The sequence below is a fragment of the Marmota flaviventris genome, chromosome X (assembly GCF_047511675.1).
Source record: "Marmota flaviventris isolate mMarFla1 chromosome X, mMarFla1.hap1, whole genome shotgun sequence".
NCBI classification, from domain to species: domain Eukaryota; kingdom Metazoa; phylum Chordata; class Mammalia; order Rodentia; family Sciuridae; genus Marmota; species Marmota flaviventris.
The window spans coordinates 72,043,718-72,051,384 of NC_092518.1; the positions used below are offsets into that span (position 1 = coordinate 72,043,718).

General features: G+C 39.6%; 1 non-coding gene across 1 annotated transcript; it reads left to right on the forward strand.

Moving 5' to 3' along the window:
• Positions 1 to 6,986: 6,986 nt before the first annotated feature.
• Positions 6,987 to 7,102, forward strand: LOC114084321 (U5 spliceosomal RNA). Its single transcript, XR_003581296.1, has one exon. It is a non-coding gene; the product is annotated as a U5 spliceosomal RNA (small nuclear RNA).
• Positions 7,103 to 7,667: the final 565 nt, after the last annotated feature.

The window sequence follows — 7,667 nt, forward strand, 5'->3', positions numbered from 1 at the left end:
ATCTGTATATCAGAGAAAACATTCAGCCTTTGGTTCTTTGGGATTGGTTTATATGGGTAATATAAACCAATGGGTAATATCACATAGTAATTGATGTAAACTTTTGTAAATAAGAAAATTAGTGAACCGTGCAGCTGTAGCTCAGTGGTAGAGCACTTGCTCAGCATGTATGAGGCACTGGGTTCAATCCTCAGCACGAAATAAAAATAAAATAAAGGTATTGTGTCCATCTACAAGTTAAAAAAAATAAAAAGAAAATTAGTTAACCAAATCATAAAATGATAGTGTATAAACACATTTACAGACTATGAATCATGTTCATATACTCTTTGTGAAAATTATACATTACAAAGTTTTATTTAATAATTCAGTATATCAATGGAGCATTACTCAACCATAAAAAATAATGAAATTATGGCATTTTTGTTAGTAAATAGTTGGAACTGGAGACTACCATGCTAAGTGATATAAGCCAGACCCTAAAATTCCAAGGTCAAATGTTTTCTTTGATATATGGAAACCAGTCCAAAATAAAGAAAAAAAGAGATTGGGAGGAAAGGTGTGGGAATTCCATCCAAATGGAAGAAAGATCCATGGAGTAGACCAAGGGAGTTGAGGGGCCTTCCCCTCAGGAGGGACTGGACAAGGGAAGAAGAGTGGAATGAATCTGACATAACTTTCCTATGTACCTATATGACTATACCACAGTGAATCTCACCATCATGTATATCCACAAGACACTAATTTTTGAAAAAGTGTATAAGTAAATAGCAGAAATATCAGTAGAGTACAGGGAAAGCAACAGGGGGAGGGAGGAGAGAATGGTAAGGGAAAGTACTGAGGATTAATTAGAACAAATTATATTCCATGTTTTTATGCCAACATGAATCCTAATGTTAAGTATAAATAAAAAGAACCAATAAAAAAGAATAAAAGTAGGGCTGAGGTTGGGGCTCAGCGGTAGAACGCTCACGTAGCATGTGTGAGGCCCTGGGTTCAATCCTCAGCACCACATAAAAATAAATAAAATAAATATACTGTGTCCAACTACAACTAAAAAATAAATATTTTTAAAAAAAGAATAAAAGTAATTCAGTATGTATGCAATTCAGTGTAGTAGATTTATTTTATCTAATAAATTTACATGTGATTTAAATATGCAAACTAGTGTTTTAAATATGGATACTTGAATATATAAAATGTTGAAAAGAAAATAATTGTGAACTGCATATATAATGACAATGCAATCCCTGCTTTGTTTAAACATATACTGTTTAATGTGCAAAAAATAAGCAGATCAAAACAATTTATTCAATGATGTATGGTGGGGAGGCTGTCCCAGTGTTTCTATATTTCAACCTTCTTCTGAACAATTATTCTCTCATAAAGGCAAGCAGTTTTCTATTCAGTTCACACAGGGGTTAGAATTTCAATACCATGTTGAAAGATTCCACGGTCATAATAAAAACAGCAGATCACCACAAGTGTGTAGAAAAGTCCAGAAAATTTTGGCGGCTCCTTCACTGCCCACAAATCCCCTACCTCTTTTCCAAGCCTCCTAAAGGACACGTTCACCCCTACAATTCTGACTTTGATTGCCAGGTGACATCATTCTCCATCTTTTCCAGATATTTTCTGTTCCAATAAAAAGGCATCATTTCCATAAACAGAAAAGAAATCTTGCCTTAAAGCAGATTATGAAACAAGCAGTGTGGCACTAAGTTCTCTCTGAAAAATTTCCATGTGTATAAAAAAATCGAAAGAACACATGCACAGTTTCATTCCCAGCTTACTCTTATGTCCACCTGTAATAAATTTATGAAATATGTATAAGGTTCTAGTCTGGGTTGAGCACTGCCAGGCAAATTCTATATGTGCATTCCACACCTTCCCTCTCTGTCTCTAGACCTGCACTATTGGTATGTCCAAAGGAAGCAACATGGATACTGGTACACCTGCCATTGTGTATGACCTCAAAACCACTCCATTCTAGGTAAGGTGATTCCAAGTGTCACTCTGAGTTCTGAAAACTCAGCATCTGAACAGAATGTGAAACAGCTGTGTGGGGAGAGGCTGCAACTTGGGAAACTGAGGTACCCAATGCTAATAGGCTACCCTCTCCTCACAGATTGGGAGTTAAGGACAAGGAAACACTCATGTAACTTCAGTCTTGGCTCTTCCTTTAGCCCTTTGCTAGGACAGGGTGGTAGACTGCCAAATTGGTTTTGTGCCTGTCTTCTCCCTAAAGGGGCTCCCCCCTTATTTAGTGTTCTGAGTATTTTGGCTTCATGTAATAACTCTTTTCTCACTGGGGGGCATGGACTCAGAGCCACAGAGAAAGAAAGAGACTACCGCAGTCTGACTGGGCACAATGCAAGAGCCACTTATCAAGCAGAAATGAACTATATTTTTAGAACACACATGCTGCACCACAGGAGCTCTTCAGGAATTCCCTCAGAGCCCAACTGCCACCACAGGCTTCCCACAAGCCTCTCAACCCCCCCACTCCTCTTGCTCTTGAGGCCTATTGGCTGGGTCATGTGGGCGGAGCCAAAAGAGTCCCCCAGTGAGCAGCTCTGTGGTCTGAAAGGGCGGGGAAACAGCCCAATGAGCATCTCCTCAGAGGAGCCAATCAGCTGGCAGCTGGAAGTTTGCTGGGGCCGCTGTGAGCCAATCATCAGCTGGCAGCTGGAAGTTTGCTGGGGCCCCTTAGGCTGTGGCTCTCAACAAGAGATCAGAGACCAGATTTCATAGGCAAGCACAGGACTAGGAACCCTGTCCAAACACCTAATTCCACCAAGCTAGTGAAATGGTTTTCATAGTCTCCTCACATGACATTCATCTCCTTCAGTTCCCCTGGGATAGTCTATGAACAAGTGTATTCTCAGGTACTGCAGAAGTTATTGTCAAATGGTACAGTCTCCACAGAATGTATTTGATGCTATCTAGCAATATATACAGGTATATATTCCTGGAACAATATTCCTGGTATATACTCCTTAGAAGGCAATCTGCCTTCTAAGCATCTATCTGAAAGATAAAATGCAAAAATACTAAAGGACAATTCATAAAGCAGAAGTCTAGAAACATGACAGATATCCAGCAACAGGAAACTGGTGGAATAATCCAAAATAAGCTAGAGGACTATGCAGGTATAAAAAGCAATGCTGTGGAGCAATCTCCAGAATACATTGTTAGGTGAAACACAAAGTACAGAAAAAAGTGTTAGCTGCAGCTGTGCAATACAAAGTCATGACCTATATGTGGCAATTCACAGTTCAAATTTGAATTAAATTATGACTCAGTTCCTCAATTACACTCACCATGATTCATGTGCTCAAAACCAACAACTTGAGCACATGAACAGCCAGTGTCAACTGCCTTGCATGCTTTGGACAGAGAATATTTGGATAGAGAATGCTTTCATTTCTGAAGAAATTTACATTGGACAGTGCTAGTATAGAATACACCACCTTTTATCTGCGAACAGAAGAGAAAACTAAGTAGTATACATACCATATTTGATTATTTAATTAAAAATTAGACAGTTAAAACAAAAACTGCAAAAAGTGATTATTTGTAAGGGGATGGTGAAGCAGCCCAGGATGGACACAGATGATGATATATACTCTTAAAAATACAAAACACATTCACTGGTAATATGCAATGAAAATGATTTTTAAAAAATGAGCAACCCAGTGGCAATGAGCAATTTTAGGACCTTAACACAATCCTCTAAAATTATTTCTCACTAAAAGGAACCAGACCTCCTAGGGGAAATGGCTGATTTCAGATCTGGGGTTGAGATTATACCAGATGAGTCTGGACCAAACTGTCACACTAGAGATTCTATCACAAAGACTAGGTGACCAAGCTGAAGGGTTCCTACTGGGCAAACATTTCATTTGGAACATGAAAAAGATTAATGAACATATTGGATTAAAACTCATCAAATATATAAGCACCTATTAGTCCATGATGACACTGGTAATAAGACCCAAAACAAACACAACAATTCACTGTTCAAATTTGGATGATCCTGGGGAAATGACTCATTGTTCTGAAAAGAGGAAATATAGCAAAAAGAAAGCATTCATCCTACCCTTCCAGGGTATCCCATACAGCTCATGCAGTTGTCTTTACTTTCATTGGATAATAATCATACATTGGATTTAAAACACATAATAGAGCCAGGTGTGGTGGCACATGCCTGTAATACTAGGCTCAGATAGGATGATGGCAAGTTCAAGGCCAGCCTGAACAATTTAGTGAGGCCCTGTCTCAAAATAAAATAAAAATGGCTGGGAATGTTGCTTAGTGGTTAAGGCGCCAGTGGTTTAAATCTCCAGTACAAATGGATGAAAATGTGGTGACCATGAAAGAATGCATGATCATATTACAATCTCAAATTTCAAGATAGACCATGAAATCAACCACATTATTTCAACATCAATGCAAGAGACATGGAAATCACAATTACTCAAGTAAGTGTGATCTCTGAGGGTCCCATCAAACCCATGGGTGAGCATTCTTGCCACGCCTTTACATGAAAAGTCGGTCCAGAACACCTTGGCCTAAGACATTACACTCACTGGTTCCACATCTCTCTCCCTCATCTGCTAAGGGAGCACAAAATCCCAAAACCAGAAGGAGGCACTGGGTCAGTGACCAATGGTTCTGGTACCAATGGGTAGCTATCAAAACAACCAAAAGGTACAATGGGCTTCTCACTAGGGTTTATTCCTTTTCTATCACTCACCTCTCTTCCTCTAACAAATTTGAAAAGGAGTAAGAAGTGGCATAAATTCACCCACGCATTTAGGATACCACAATAACCACACAGGACATCATGCTGCCTGGGGCCAGGAAGGTTCAGCATCTCTCTCCCTCTGGAGTCAGCAGGGCACCGAGTACCTGAGCCAGAACCAAGCGACTTGTGCTGGGGTCCTTTCATCTCCCTGCCTCAGGGAAGCTCAGTCCCCACCGCGGGGCCAGCGCACCGCCTCCACACCCCAGTCTAAACATCTGGAGTGGGACACTGCTCTCCAAGTAGAGCAAGTTGGTCTCCTTTAGACTGTCGTCATAGTCTGTTAATGACGTCATGTTTCTATGGCAACATCAACTCAACGCGCAGGTTGATACTCTGCACCCATCAGAAATGTCTCTGCATAGACCTCCTCTTTGTCCCTTTGCCTTTATTTGAAAGCAAAACACCTTCACTCTTCAGGTCACCAATTGAGAAAGTACACTAATTAGAGAAACTAGACTCAGACTCAGGCAATGCTAAGAATTCTGCCCACACTGTAAGATGTGCCACCTGTGGTAAATGAGTCCAAACACTTAAAGGCTGGGGCCCTGCTCTTATTGCTAGGCTATAGAAACCCCTAGAAAAAAGTCCTCACGGTTGCCATGATGACATCAAGTTACCATGGCAACCTGGAGCTCAGGCTGTTCCATCAGATTGGAAATATTCTTCTTAATATTGTCTTGCTTTTCACTAAGAAAAATTAAAAATGTCCTAAGGCAAGGTGCAGTGGCATATGCCTGTAATCCCAGTGGCTCAGGAGTCTGAGGCAGGAGGATTATGAGTTCAAAGCCAGCTCCAGCAACTCAGCGAGGCCCTAAGCAACTTAACAAGATCGTGTCTCAAAATAATAAACAAAAGGATCTGGGGATGTGGGATCAGTGTGATTAAGTGCCCCAGGTTCAATCTCTGGAAAAGAAAAAGTGGTCACAGTCCCCATAATTTAGTCAGATTTCTTTGACAACCACGATGTGCTTTGCACACAGTCTTCCCCATGTCTCTCCTTTAAAATAAAATACCTTCGTCCCTCAGGCCACATGACAAAGCACACTCATTAGAGAAACTAGGCAGGGAGGCAGGCAATTGGGAGTGCTTCACCCAGGTTGTTGGATTGTGTGTCTGATACCAGGAATTTTATTGGCTTTAAAAATGACATTACATGAGTATTATCAGTACAAAGAGACCAAGGAAGGTATTCCAGGGCTCTTAGAGATGAGCTAGCCTTCTGAGTGGATCATGCAGAACTCATGCACTGTGCTATACAGTTAGCCATCTGTGAGAAAAATTGTCCATAACCAGTAACTGAATGATCTTAGAACACCAAAAAATGTCATTTGAGGAATCTCCAAGTCACTTTAGGGAGGCAAACCTAGAATAAAACAGCCATTTAGTAGGCAGAAACCTAGTCAACTCAACCACACAATGGTTTATCCTAAGGAAATCTTACTCTCCATTTCTGCTATTTTCTCCCATTGGGGAGGACCATCCATGACTAAAACACATCTAGCCTCTCTACTTACTCTTGCTCTGTGGCAGGAATGACTTACATGACTGGTGCATCTGGAAGGAGAAACACATTGCACAGCCCAGGCGCTCTTCTTCAACCCTCTTGGTAGTAAGCTTCTGTCCAGGAGCACTTTTCTGCTCTGCCCCGAAGGTGTGGGTCTTACAATAGCTCCAAAACTCTACCTCTATTTCAAATAAAATTTTTAAAATACTTCTTGAAGTAAATAAAAATATGCAATGTCCTGATTGCATACTCAGTATTTCTATTCTCCCTGGCTTCTCAAATATTCGTATGTTCTTCCTCCAAAATGCTTGTATATTCAAAGGGCCCCCAAAGAGCCCCCTGCTCCAATTTGAGGCTTAAACCAATTAAAAGATATGACCAAAAATAAGGAGAACAGCACATTGATATTATTCCCTTTAAAAGTGACATTGGATAATATGAATTAGACTTGCTGGTACATGGGGCTCCTATTAATGAACCCCAAATTTTGACTGATGCCCCCATCAGTATTGCATGGGTATAGTCACAAAGTCCACAGGCTAAGATGCATCTCTATCTGCTGTCTTGAGAAGAAGCCCCATTTGTGCCAAAAAAAAAAGTGATTTCTTTGTCATAAGGTTATCTGTGTAGCAGGAAAAAGTGTTTTAGGATACCTCTCAAAAATGACAGTGGATACTCTGGTTTCTCTTCAGATCATATAAACCTTTAGCCTTTTACTAAAGATTTCCATGGAGAGAAACAACTCTGAGTCTTAAACCAATTTTTTGAGGCCTTGTTTCAGCAAGGCTAAAAAATATATAAAAAATAAATAAAAAAACAACAGTGGAGTGAATCTGACACAACTTTCCTAAGTACATATATAAATATACCACAATGAATCTCCATATCATGTATAGTCACAAGACTGGGATCTGAATTAGAATAAGATATACTCCACATTTGTACAAACATGTCAAAATATACTCTACTGTCATGTATATCTAAAAAGAACAAATAAAATTTTAAATAACACTTCTTGAAATAAATAAAAGTATGCATTGTCCTGATTGCATATTCACCAAGAAATCTGCTGAAGATAATGGTTTTCTATGGAGTGAATGGGTCGATTTGTAGCAATATCCTCTCAATTCCTTAACACTAGTTATTGCAGTAGAGGCTCATCTTATGAAGATGATTGGAATCAGATTCTAAATTCCAAGAATAGATGGGAAAATATACGCCCATTGAAATTTTCTCTTAAAACTCTCTTTACTAAGAAATTGACTAAATGTTCAGAAATCTACACACATATAAACCAAGACATAGTTTAGTCAAAATTGCAACAAAGTCCTACCAAACCTTCAAGGATAAGAG